Source organism: Nicotiana tabacum, chromosome 13 (genome assembly GCF_000715075.1).
Source record: "Nicotiana tabacum cultivar K326 chromosome 13, ASM71507v2, whole genome shotgun sequence".
Classification (NCBI taxonomy): domain Eukaryota; kingdom Viridiplantae; phylum Streptophyta; class Magnoliopsida; order Solanales; family Solanaceae; genus Nicotiana; species Nicotiana tabacum.
In genome coordinates, this window is record NC_134092.1 from 57,723,594 (window position 1) to 57,738,047 (window position 14,454).

Below are 14,454 nucleotides of genomic sequence, written 5' to 3' on the forward strand. Positions count from 1 at the left end.
TCTAGATGCGGCATATGCTCCTCTTCGGCCTCTACCTCTGCCTCTACCACGGCCCCTAGCAACACTGGCTATGTGGGTAGCATCATCAGTAACTGCTCGTGTCCTCACTAACTATGAGAGAATAGAATGACAAAAGCTTAAGCACCAAGATCAATAAACTCGCACGATAGGAATGAAAGAAGTAAAATTGTCCTAATAGTTCTGTAGCCTCTCGAAGATAAGTACAGACGTCTCCGTACCGATCCGCAAGACTCTACTAAACTCACTTATGACTCGTAGTACCTATGAACCTAGAGCTCTGATACCAACATGTCACAACCCCAATTTCCCTATGTAGGATGTCGTGACAATACCTAGGCTCTAAGAATAGTTAAGCCTAACACTTACTGAATTAATAGCAAACTTTAACTAACAACTGTTAAATATGAAATAGAAATCTTTGTACAAAATTTACAATCCCAAAACCGGTAGTACTAGTCATAGGCTCTACTGAGTATGCTAGGAAAATTCCTAAATGCAACTGTTTCGGAATAGAAATAAACATTACAGGTACAATATCAGAAGGTGACTCTAAGGCTTGCGAACGCGATTGCAGGTTTACCTTGATTCTCCACAGCAAGACCCGAACAGCTAACTAGTGATCAAGCAACTCCGAAGTACCTAGATTTGCACAAAAATATGCAAAAAGCATAGTATGAGTACACCACAGCGGTACCTAGTAAGTATCAAGACTAACCTCGGAGGAGTAGTGACGAGAGACAATCAACACACCTACTGGACTAAACAACCTGAACAAGTATGAAGGTGAACTAACGGGGAAACAATGTTAATATAAAGATAAGAATGGTAAGGAAGACAAAGCAATCCTCTCAATAAAACAATAGAAACAACAATTAGCAACAAGAAGCAAACAGGTAATAACTTTGTACAGTAAGCTCAACACAGTCTAAGTCCAGTGAAAACAAATAAAGGAAAACAAGTAACAACTCATTAAGACCAACCACTTTTACACGAGATTTATTCGAGAATTTCCACGAGGTACCAAACCTCATAATCACAAATCATGGGTCCTAATTCATGAACCCTAATTACTTGGCACCTTGTGCCAACAATACAATTCATAACTGCATGGACGACTCACGTGCCAATAAAGTGACAATATCTAATATCCTCACGGGCCTCTCACGTGCCAACAATAACAATAACTCATGACCGCATGGACAGCTCACGTGCCAATTGAACAACTCTCCCACAGAAAGCAAGTAAGCGAGAGTATATGTAAATGGTCAATAACATCAGGATCCATCTTTTTAAACTGATATGGGTGATTAATTACGTGTATGCTTGTGCCAGTATTCTATCACAATTCAAGTCAACATGTAAGAGTAGAGACAATGAATGACACATAAGAAACAATCACCAAAAAATATACAAGGTATAACTTATACAAGATAGGCACGCCACTACACAAATATCAACAACAACAATGCCCCCAGGCCATCATAAGTCATCATAAATAATTCCCTGACATAGCCCACCTTGTCTAGCCACGTGCACAATAATAAAGTAAATTCCCGCCTTATCTCGCCGCACATGCATAATAATATTCCCACCTTGTCTCGCCAGATGCACAAACCCACATACATAGCCCACCTTGTCACGCCACATGTGCAAATATCAATAATAACAACAGCACGGACAACTCACATGAGAACACCCCGACAATCCTTACAATAATACCACGTGTGCCAAAACATAACAACATAATAAAATGACTTTCACAGCCTGTGCCCATATGCCACAACATTTTCTCAAAACAGTTTCAATACCACAACCACGCATAGCTCTCAGCTCAACAACACTGAATACAACCGCAATAACAACAATAACACGAGATTATGGCAAGTAAATCAACACGAGAACTTCATAATACAAAGAAGCGGAAGAACGAGCTCACAAAGAAAGAAACAATAGGGAATAATGGTCTCAACAAGAATAGCTCAACAAGGGGAGAGATACTATACCACAATGAATCCACACAGGTACAACTCGACGATAAGAGATATAGAATTATTCAATGATTCCAAATAAGGATAAGTCCACAATGAAATGGATAACAACACTTCAATTAAGGTAAAGCAAATTACGAAAAGGATGACGATAACTTCAATTAAGGTTAAGCAATTATAGAAAAGACAACATACTTTAATTAAGGCTAAGCAATTAAGGAAAAACAACATGGCAATAAAAGTGACAACAAATTCAGTTAAGGCACATAAAATTTTAATTGGCAATAAGGGTAGAACATGAATCAATTAATTCCAAATAAGACACTATCGCGCCCCGACCTCGGGGAGCGCGATGCTCAACCGAGATGACCCGGCCGAGCAAGCCTGCTGGATTTCCTTCTACCCAACTCACCCATAAATAAAGAGAATATAAACTTTATTAATTAATACCATGAGGGTTCATGAACAACACTAGTTCCATCACCATTAGTTACTTCATTTATAAATCTCCAAAACAATACATTTCACAACCATAGTTTTACAATGGAAGCAGGAGATACAATTACGACATCTTTAGTTTAACTTTCCCACACTAATACACAACCCACACTATATCTACGGAGCCTCTAATAGATATAAAAGAGTACAATGATGGTGCCGGTAACAAGGCTCCGACTATACCTCAAAATATAATACACACAGAACAAAAGATGCACAACCCCGGAATGAAGTGGGGCTCACCAAGTCAGCTGGGAAAAGAGTGTACCGCTATCACTAGTCAATGCCTCCCGCTGTGGAACCACCTGCATCCATTAAAGATGCAGCGCCCCCATCAAAAGAGACGTTAGTACATGTCGAATAGTACTAGTATGAAAACCAAAATACCTATTCAAGGACTTGGAAATACAACATGAATATGATGAATCATGGTAACAATCATAAGGTTTATGTAGCCATAAAAGTCAAAATAGATTTATTAAGAACTTCCAATAACACTTATAAATTTCAAGTCGGGAATCCTCTACAACTACCTTTACACAGAGTGGCCTTGCCGCCTCTCCCCAATGTATGCGGGTGGAGGTGCAATCACAATACCAGAAACTCTACACAAAACGGCCATGCCGCCTCACCCCAATGTATGTGGGTGGAGGTGTATTCACAATACCACAACTATACACAAAGCGGCCATGCCGCCTCACCCCAACATATGCGGGTGGAGGTGTAATCACAATACCACAGCTCTACATAAAGTGTCCCCGCCGCCTTACCCCAACGTATGCGGGTGGAGGTGTAACCACAATGCCACAACTAGAGTTCCCAAAATGATAATAATATGTACAAAAGAGTTCCTTTTTAATCAACTGTCTGGCACCTTTGGCCTTAGCAAGTGTAAATTCATAAAGTTTCATCATATGAGAAATAAGCTTTTAATCACATTGATTTCAAACAAGATCTTCTTCCCAAAGGGGTATAAAATGATTAAGTCAAAAATAGAGAATCATTAACACATGAGGGTTCTAACACGTTATGCCAATCGGGCATCAATTCTACTAGTTTGAATACTCCACATCAATAGCATTCCATGTCCGAACTTTACACGATGGAGTTTTAAAATAACACGGGAATTCCAATACTAGAAAAAGGAGTTTAGCCTTCATACCTCGCTTTGAGATTTCCTTAATTCACTACACGGTTCCGAAAATCCTAGCAATTTCGATCTATTTAGAGACATAGCAAAATTGAACACAAATTAGAAAGATATTCATGGTATCATCTCATTGGAGCATTTTATCAACCACTAGGTGTGTGAATTTGATTACAAAGTTCTTCCACAAGATTTTCTTCACTCCACAACTATTTCAACACTAAGAGTTTACTCATACTAGTTAAATTTCCTCCCCACCATCCTCGTAGCTACATGCATGCATAAATTACAACTCCCTTACCTAAAAATCATACTCCCAAATTACCCATCTTATACCCAAACTCGAAAGTGAAGACTAGGGTTTGAACCTTATATCTTGGATGAAGACCTTGCGAGTTTTCCTTGTGAATTCTCTAACTCTTGAGCAAGGATTGATGAACAATTAGCCTAGTGTTCCCCCTCTCTCTAGAACACTCACTTCCCTCTAAATTATCAGATTTTTGCTTCAAAAGAGTCCCTCTATTTCAATATATCGAAATAGGGTCGGGTCGAATATTAGAAAAATTGAAGCCCCGACGCAGATCTGCGGTCCACAAAATCGACCGCACAATTTCCCTCTGGAACAGGGCAGTTCTGCCTCATTCTGCGATCGGTCTGCAGTCGCATAATGGACCGCAGAACCTCCTTCCAAAATTTCTCATGTTGATTCTGTGATGGAGTCTGCGGCCCGCAAAACGGTTTTGCAGCCGCATAATGGTCCTCAAAATTTAGCTCAATTTCCGCTTCACTCTGCGGCCCGCAGAGTGATTCTGCAGTCACATAGTGGACCGCGGAAATGTCATAGTCTGCAACACGATTCCTTCAACTACCCAACGCACTGTTCAACCCAAAAGGTCCGCGCCCAATTAATAACACATAAGTCCACCCAGACATCACGAAACTCCGAGTTTTTGTTAAAAATTTCACGGGGCCTTACAGAGACGCAAGGGTGTATTTAGTAAATGGAGGATTTAATATGATAAAATAACTTTATATCTAATGAACATAAGAACTTAAGAGTCCTAAATGGTCAAATTTCCAAATTAAACCCGAGTACGTACTCGTCACCTCGCGTACACGGTCTTCACATGATACAATTTGCATAAATGACTCAAATCCTAAGGGGTAGTTCCCCCACACAAAGTTAGGCAAGATACTTAACTCAAAGAAGTTAGACCTATGCTCTAAAATGACCTTTTCGTGTGAAACAACCTACGGACGGCTCAAATCTAGCCATAATAACTTCATATCATTAATAAAAACCATAGGAAACAAATTCAGATAATAAAGCTTCAATCTTTAACAAAACTAAAAAGTTAACCCAAAAGTCAACTCCCAGGTCAGCACCTCAGAACCCGATAAAATTTGCAATACCCGAATACTCGTTCCGATACGAGTTCAACCATACCAAAATTATTAATTTTCGACATCAGATCACCCTTCAAATACGCATTTTACATTTTGAAAGACATTTACAAAATTTCCCATTTTCTTCCATTAAATTCACTAATTTAATGATATAAATACATATGAAATCATGAAATGTAATCAATTTTGGATATAGAACACTTACCCTAATCGAACACGTGAAGAACCCTCAAAGATCGCTCAAATCTAAGATCTACAACTCAAAATATGATAAAAATGGCAAACCCTCGAATATAACCTTTATGCCCAGCATTTTTGCATTTGCGAACAGAACCGCCGCATCTGCGTCCTCGCATTTGCGAGAGAAAGTTTTCATTTGCTAACACAACTTACTAGGCTAGTGTCCTCATCTACGGAAGACACAGTCGCACCAGCGACAGCGCAGAAGTGCCAAATAAGACGCATAAGCGAACAGCTTCACATATGCGATCACTGGCCGCAAAACGGCCATCGCACCTGCGTGAAAAACTCCATAGAAGAGAGCTTCCTCCCAGGCCTCAATAATCACAAAAGCTATCAGACTCATGTAGAAGCGGAGCTGCACCTGCGCTCAAAAATGTCGTAGGTGCGAAGCAACAGAACCAGAGCTGTCCCAAGGCATGAGAATGATCTGAAGCTCGTCTGAAAGACCCCCGGGGCCCCCGGGACCCCGTCCAAGCATACCAACAAGTTCCATAACATAACACGGACCTACTCGAGGTCTCAAATCACACCAAACAATATCGAAACTATGAATCGCACCTCGAATCAAACTTATGAACTTTCAAATCTTCCAACTTCCAAAACTTATGCCTAAACGTATCAAATCAACCCTGAATGACGTCAAATTTTGTATGCAAGTCCCAAATGACATAACAGAGATAATCTAACTCTTGAAATCGCAATTCATGTCTGATATCAACCAAGTCAACTACCGGTCAAACCTTTCAACCTTCTAAAACTTCAACTTTCCAATTTTCGCCCAAATGCTTCAAATTATCCTACGGGCATCCAAATCCAAATCCGGACGCATGCCTAAGTCCAAAATCATCATACAAAGCTATTGGAATCATGAAAATGCCAACTCTTACCGCTTAAGCTTCTAAAATAAGAATCCTTCTTCCAATTTGACCCCGAATCATCTGAGTCATCCGAAAATCGAGCTTGACCACACACGCAAGTCATAACATATAATACGAAGGTGCTCGAGACCTTAAGCCACCGAAAAAGACGCTATTCTCAAAATGACTGGTCGAGTCTTTACAACAAGAAAGTGGTTAGTATAAAATAAGGACCTCACAAGAAACTCCCTCATGTGTATCACTCAATGTAGATGTCACTCAAGTTCACTCGCTTATATACTCAAGGTCATAGGCATTCAAGACTATCACTCAAATATTCTCACCACTCAAGCCTTTTACCACTCTATGGTGTTTGCCAAAGTTGCTTTCGAACTCCACAAGAGTATCCAAGAAGTATCCTTTTCACTTCGAGGTCAAGGTGCAATTTATGTTGACACGAAAGAAAAGAAAAATAAAAGCAAACGGAGAAGAGTCAAACAATTCATAGCGAAACAACAAGATAAAAGCGCCAATGAAGTAGCACAAAAGAGAAATAGCACCCAAAGATTAGACTAACAAATAATATGGACAAATACTAATGTAATCTAATTAGAGTAATCAAAAGAGTAGAAGAAATGGAAGAAGAAAAGGATTGGATCACACAATGCAAAGCTTGAAATTTCACTATGCCCTGGAGTGCGTAGATACGCTCCAGGGTTGCGTAGCTACACTCTGGGGTACGTAGGTATGCTCTGAAGGTGCGTAGGTACGCTCTGGGGATACATAGGTATGTTCTGGGATGCGTAGGTACGCTCTGGGGTGCGTAGATACGCCTTCTGTTGCATAGCTACACCTGATTGGCTGTGTACCTATGCCTAATTTTTCTCCCACTTTGGTGGCTACTATTTTTTGCTAATTCAATCCTAACCAATCTGGATTGAACCCAAACTTTGCACACACGTATCAAATGACAATATAAATTGGGAACTAAAATCTGAATCTGATATCATCAAAGTCAACCACCGGTGAAACTTAGGAACTCTTCAAACCTTCAAAGTTCCAACTTTCGACAATTAGCGTCAATTCAAGCTAGGAACCTCCAAATCTATATTCGGGCATATACCCAAGTCCAAAATCATCCCACAAACCTATTAAAACCATCAAAACACGAACCCAAGGTCGTTTACATAAAAGTCAAACCTTGGTCAACTCTTATAACTAAAGCTTCTAACAAAGGAACCAAGTGTTCCAGTTCATTCCAAAACCTTTCATAAACCAAACTAACCATCGTGTCAAGTCACAAAACAATAACAAAACATATAAGAAGTATCAAATGGGGAAACGGGGCTCAAATACACAAAACGATTGGCCGGGTCATTATAATATAATGTACCAAGACTATAAGAATACCATAATTTAACAGTAATCATGGTATACCAATGTGTAGTGTACCATGAATATTGAGTATATTATTTAATATACTCAAACAAAGTATATCATGATTCAACAATAATTACGCTATACTTTGTAATATACCAAGAATATAAGAATACCTTAATTTAACATGGTATACTAATGTGTAGGTCCGACCAATCATTCCACTGGCATCTCGCATTCACACCCATGTTTGATTGCCGCTCGGGGATGTAGTTTTAGACTGTGGGTCATTGGCTCCACCTATTACCTCATTCTACGACATGTTGTTATATCAAGAATATTAGGTATACCATTTAACATACTCATACAAAGTTACCATGATTTAACAATAATCTTAGTATACCAATATATAATATACCAAGAACATTAGATATGGCATTTAACATACTCGAACAAACTATACCATGATTCACTATTTATGGTATACTAATATGTAGTATACTAAAAATATTGAGTATATCAATTTTAATATATTCAAACAAAGTATACCATGATTCAAATTAAAATAATCATGGTATACTTTGTAGTATACCAAGAATATCGGGTATAATATTTAACATACTCAAACAAAGTATATCATGATTCAACATTAATCATGGTATACTTTGAAGTATACCAAGAATTTTGAGAATACCATTTAACGTATTCAGACAAAGTATACCATAATTACTACACATTTTACCAAGATTAATGAAAATGCCATTTAATATACTCAAACAAAGTATATCATGATTCAACAGTAATCTCGGTATACTACACATTGTAGCACGAATATTGGCAACACTATCTAACATACTCGAACAAAGTATACCATGGATATTTGTTACATAGAAGTATACTAGAATATTAATAGTTATTTTTATTTGAATATTTTTCTATAAATTTAGATATTTTTGTATATTAACAAATATATATTCTGTATTATCATATTATACTCACATATTTAATTTCTAGTGTTAAAATAAAAATAATATTCATAATTGAGTTAAAAAATTATTGTTTGGGTCCTTTTGTCCGGTCATTATCTTTTCATATTTTGAGTTCCATAAAAAGAAACTAAAAAAAGAAAAGAAAAGAATACCTAAATTTGTAACTTTATATATAAAGCTACTACGTTCATGTAGTATGGTCATTTTTCAAGAGGCACAACGAGTCATTTTTCAGCCACTGGAGCATTTTTGTCTTTCTCTCTTTGTTTATCATGATCAAAAAGGAAGAAACTGTTTGGAGACGGGAGTTCTGATGATTAATAAACATATAGATTAAAAAGCAGGTTGAAGGATCTGGTCCTACTAGTTGGATCTAGTGGACCGCTGGCACTTAATTCGAGTGGCAGTAGGATTTATTTTTGCGTTAGATATTATTTATTTTATATTTTAGGACCTAAAAGTCGCCTCAATAATAGAGAATTTTTTAATTTTATTGTTAACTTGGAGACCAAGTATGTAAGAAAGTAGAGTTTTAATTGAAGTTTATTTTAGGGAAAGAATCATATTTTCCTTAAACCTTCTTTATTCTTTAGGGCTAGGAGAGAGATCGTTTAAGGGGATATATTCTACATGAAATTGATAAAAATTTAAAAATTTTATTGCTGGAAAAGAATTAAAATTGGAGTAGAAAATAAATAAGATAAACCATATTATCATATATGATAAGTTTTTTTATGAAATATGTCTCTTATTATATGTTTCCTTTTATAATTTGGACTCTTTATGCTACTACTATGTTACCCATATATAGTCCAAGTTTACATCATTGCAAGTATAAACTTTCATTATTTCTTGAGAGCAAATGAGTTCAAAGTTCTTGAGCAAAAATTAAGAGTTGGAACGCACAGAAGAACCAGACTAGAGAACTTGTTCCTTGATGTAACGACCCGACCGGTCGTTTTGAGCATTTGTACTTCGCTCGATGGTTTGAGGGCATGAGTAGCTCTGTATGATGTATTATGACTTGTGTGCATCATCGGTGCAACGACCCTACCGGTTGTTTTGAGTTCTAGCGCGTCGTTTGGCGGTTTGAGGCCTTGAGTAGCTTCACTTCATGTATTATGACTTGTACGCATGGTCGGAATTGAATTTCAGGAAGTTCAGAGTGGTTTCGGAAGAAAAATTCTAATTTTGGAAGCTTTAAGTTGGAAGAATTGACTGAGGTTTGACTTTTGAGTAAACGACCTCAGAATTGGGATTTTAAGGTTTCAATAGGTTTGTATGATAATTTCGGACTTTGTGTATGTTCGGGTTGAGTATCGGGTGGTCTGGGAGTATTTCAGCGCCTATTATGAAAAGTTGGCATTTTGAAAATTTAAGAATTTCTAAAGTGTGATATGAAGTGAATTTTAGTGTTATCGATGTCAGTTTGGGGTTCTGAGCATTGGAATAGGTCTGTATCGTGATTTATAACTTGTACGTAAAGTTTGGCATCATTCCGGAATGTTTAAGTGTAATTCGGATGCGTTCGTCGAAGTTTAAAGGTTGGAAAGTTGAAAGAAAGGTTTTGGCCGTCGATTCATAATTTTGATGTTGTTTGACATGATTTGAGGCTTCGACTAAGTTCGTATCGTATTTTGGGATGTGTTGGTGTGCTTGGATGGGGTCCCGTAGGCCTCGGGGGTGATTCGGATTGGAAATCGAGATGAGTTTGGACTTGGGGAACTGCTGAAGTGCACCGGGTCTGGTGCAATCGCACCTGCGAAGGATTTGGTCGCAGGTGCGAGACCGCAGGGGCGTGTTTGACATCGTAGGTGCGGAGTTGTCTTGGGCAGAGGGGATGCACAGGTGTGAGGTTCTGGCCGCACCTTCGAGATTGCAGATGCGGGAAAGAGATGCGCAGGTGCGAAGGGGGCGTGAGTTCATCGTTTCCGCAGAAGCGGAGTCCAGGTCGCTGGTGCGACTCCGCATAAGCATTGTCTGGTCCGCCCAAGCGAAGGCAGTGGCCTTCAAGGGAAACTGCAGAAGCGGAGATTTGGCCGCACCTGCGAGGCCGCAGAAGCGGTTAAGTGAACTGCAAGTGCAAAATGCCTAGGCGGTGTATTAATTCGAAGAGTTCCAAGATTTCTTCATTTTTGGACTTTGCAAGCTCGGTTGGAGGCGAGTTTTGAGAGGGATTTCATGAGATTTCTTGAGGTAAGCCACTTTTGGTCATTTTTATTTATTAATATTGAATACCCATTAAATTTTTCTCCTAGAACATGTGTTTTTAAGGTGGAATTTGGAGAATTCTGAGCTAGGGACTTGAGAGTAAGATTTGGGGATTTGTGTGGCGATTTGATGTCGAAATTGGGTGATTTTGGTATGGTCGGACTCGTTGTTGAATGGGTGTTTGAATTTTTATAAATTTTGTTGGATCTGAGGCGTGGGCCCGTGGTTGGCTTTGTTGACTTTTCGGGCGGAGTTGGGAATTGTTATAAATTGATTAATTATGAGTATTGGAGTATATTTTTATCAGTTTTCATATTGTTTGATTAGTGTCGGATTGATGGGCATTGAATTGAGATGTTAGAGAAGCATTTGAGCTAGTTGTAGAACTTCGGAGCGAGGTAACTCTCCTTTATAACCATGTGAGGGGGAAACTACCCCTAGGTGATATAATTGTTATGTGTTACTAGTTGTGGGTGCTACATACGCATGAGGTGACGAGAGTCCGTACGTAGCTAAAGCATATTTATGCCCGGGTAGACTTAGGACCTTATCATGTAATATTTGAATTATTAGGACTCATTCTGTTGGATTAATTAATTGAATTTATAATTAAAATTTATTTTGAAATAAATATATGTATACTAGGCCGAGCCTTATCACCTCGAATTGTTGGCAAGTTATTTGAGAAATGGTAAAGATTATATTCACTTTATGCTCACGTATTGCATTGTAAGCACGTGTCTCGTAATTCGATGATTTTTTTCCTTTCTTGTGGAGCGGGCCGAACGCCTCGGCAGCATAATAGATACATTTATGGTTCATACCGCTCAACCCTCGGCAATGTACACATTATTCTGGATCGGGACGAATGACCTCGGCACAATCATGTGTTATATCGCTGGCAGTCTGAATATTCACGAGATTATCTTTCCACTGATGCCCGACATTTTAAACGGTACTTCTTATTTGTTTGTTACTAGTACTTGATACATCTAAGTTGTTGAGGTAGAATACAAGACTGGGAAATTCATACTTTAAAAGAAATGTTTGGAAGATTAGGTAATTTACAGATTTATCCCATTATTGGTGTGTGCTTCATATTTGCTTATGATTTATTATATTGCTTTATTGGACCTCTGCTAAGTGTCGATGTCGACCCCTCGTCACTACTTCTCTGGGGTTAGGCTAGATAATTACTGGGTACGCATTGATTTACATACTCATGCTACACATCTGCACTAAATGTGCAAGATCTGACAGGTTCAATGGGTTGTTATCTTGGCGCGTATGCGCAGCTGCTGAGGAGATTTTATGGTGAGCTGCATTCCAGGCCATGTATCGCTGCCCACAAAGTCTCCATAGTACTATTTACTTTATCCTGTCTTCTTTACATTTCGGACAGATGTTGTATTGTTATTATATTCCTTAGTAAATGCTCATGCACTTGTGACACCGGGTTTTGGGATATGCTAGTTGTTGCTTACGGATTTATATATCATTATCGCCTTTCATTTCTTTTATAAACCATTACTCATGTACGTTCTCGAGGATTTAAAAGTGTAAATTCCCTTCCTTAATAAAATGTATGATTTCGAAAGTAATAAAATGAACAATTAATGTGATAGTTCACCATTGGCTTGCCTAACAGCGACGTTGGGTGCCATCACGGCCTATAGTTGGTTTTTGGTCGTGACAGCTTGGTATCAGAGCTCTAGGTATACTTGGGTCTCATGAGTCATGATCAAGTCTAGTAAACACTTGCGGATCGATACGGAGACGTCTGTACTTATCTTCGAGAGGTTACAGGGTTATTAGGAGCACTTCCCTTCTTGATTCCTCATCGTGCGATTTGATTCCCTTTAAGATTATGCCTTCATTTCCTTCCTACTCAATCTTATGTGACGAGGAGTGCTTATTATCAATTGGGCATCGAGGAGTTGTAGTGGTACTGCAGGCGTGGTGTAGGATGTTTCTCCCTGCGTATTCGGGCAGGCTATTATCGTCGCCTTGCGGAAGGTTGTTCTGTCGTTTCAGCCTTGTATCAGTATTTCCTATGGTTTTGAGGCTATGCACAGATTATTATCTTGTCCATGCATTGTTATCCCACAGTGTTGGTGTAATGGTAGGGTGCTTGTTTATGTGTCAAGGCAGTGAATGACTTGAAAGGAGGATTTCCTAGCTCATGGTTTAAAGGTTCGGCATTTAATTCCAGTCGAGGAAAGGCAATTGGACTAGGGATGTTCAGGCTTTAGTTGATGGAGTGGCGAGACATGATATTTTCGAGCATGGTGCAACTCTCAATTGTGATATGGTGTCATCGTCCTTGTTAAATGCATTAAGGCTCGCCGGTTTTATGGTCTTCTTGATTTTCCTTTGGGGAAGGGTGTTGTGAAATGGTGCCTGAGAAGCGATTGTCAGAGATGGTAGTGTGTAGCGATTTCAGAATCGAATTAGTATTTCTAATGTTGATTGCTCGAGAAAGGTGACCTTCGAGGAGGCTTGGAGTTGGTAGAAATTTATTAGTTCAGGTGCTACAGAGATGGATTTTGATTTGAGGCAACATTTGGGTAGCGAAGGATGAGGAAAAATAGGGTGGGAGGTGTCTCACGGTAGTTGAATTGCTAGCAGGTCAAGTATAAAAAGCAGAGGTCGAGAAGTTGCTTAAAGGAGATGGTTTAACCGAAGTGGGAGTGGCAGAGTAGCATATGGATTCTATGGCATGATACCCACATGCCTTGATAAAGTTTAGAGCGATTTGAGAATCATGGTGGAAGGTGACTAGGTCTAAAGATTTTATTTGGGATAGTGGTTACTATACTGAGAAAGATTGAATATGGCAGAGAGGAGTTTTCTTGGAATGAAGAGGGGTATGGAAACTTGATTATCGTTTTCGGGATGCAACGTGACTTCGAGTTTGGAATGTATTACTTTTAGTTGATGTCTATGGGGAATGAACAGATTTTTACAGCCGGTGGGCGAGCATGGGCTCGGGAGGGATTACTGATTTCGTAGTAGTGGTACCCAGTGCAGTGTCGTTGGAAAATGTTGGTATGGAATTCCACAAGTGGGCTACCTCCTGTGGGCAGGTTAGCAGTTGTGTGATTTTGATGAAGTTTCTATGAAGAGTTCTACTTACTACTCGACAAAGGGTCGAATATGCGATTGTGGCTAATAATTCGGAATGTTCATGAAAAGTTTAACAAGAGATTTCGAGAAATTTGGCGGGTTAAAGGTGCGAGATCATGGTGATTAAGAAGGGGGAATCTTTGTGGGTTCTAGATTTATGTGATTGTAGCTTAAGTTAAGTAGGGGAACCCATCGTCTACGATTGGATCATGTGGTTGTCTTCTTGTGCGGTTTCTGGTTATTAATGCATTGATAGATTATTTATGACTAAGAAAAGAAAACATCAGGGATAATTTGAGCAAAGAACTTGATGAATGTGTGTTATATTTCACCTTATAGACTCATGTGCAGGTTTGGGAAGACTCGGAGTTTATGCTTCTTGTGGATGTGATGTACAAGGAAAATAATTAATCTGGTCGCTTCTTTGGGAGTGTTCATGCGCTAATAGAACGATGGAGTTTGATTATATTCGGGACCAGGTCAGAGTGGGTGACTCTGAATAGTGGCTCTAATGGGATCAAAGATGTGAGCGCAGTGTCTAAGGATTTTGGGTTCGTTGTGTGACTGAAGATCGAGATTTTGCAGCAGAG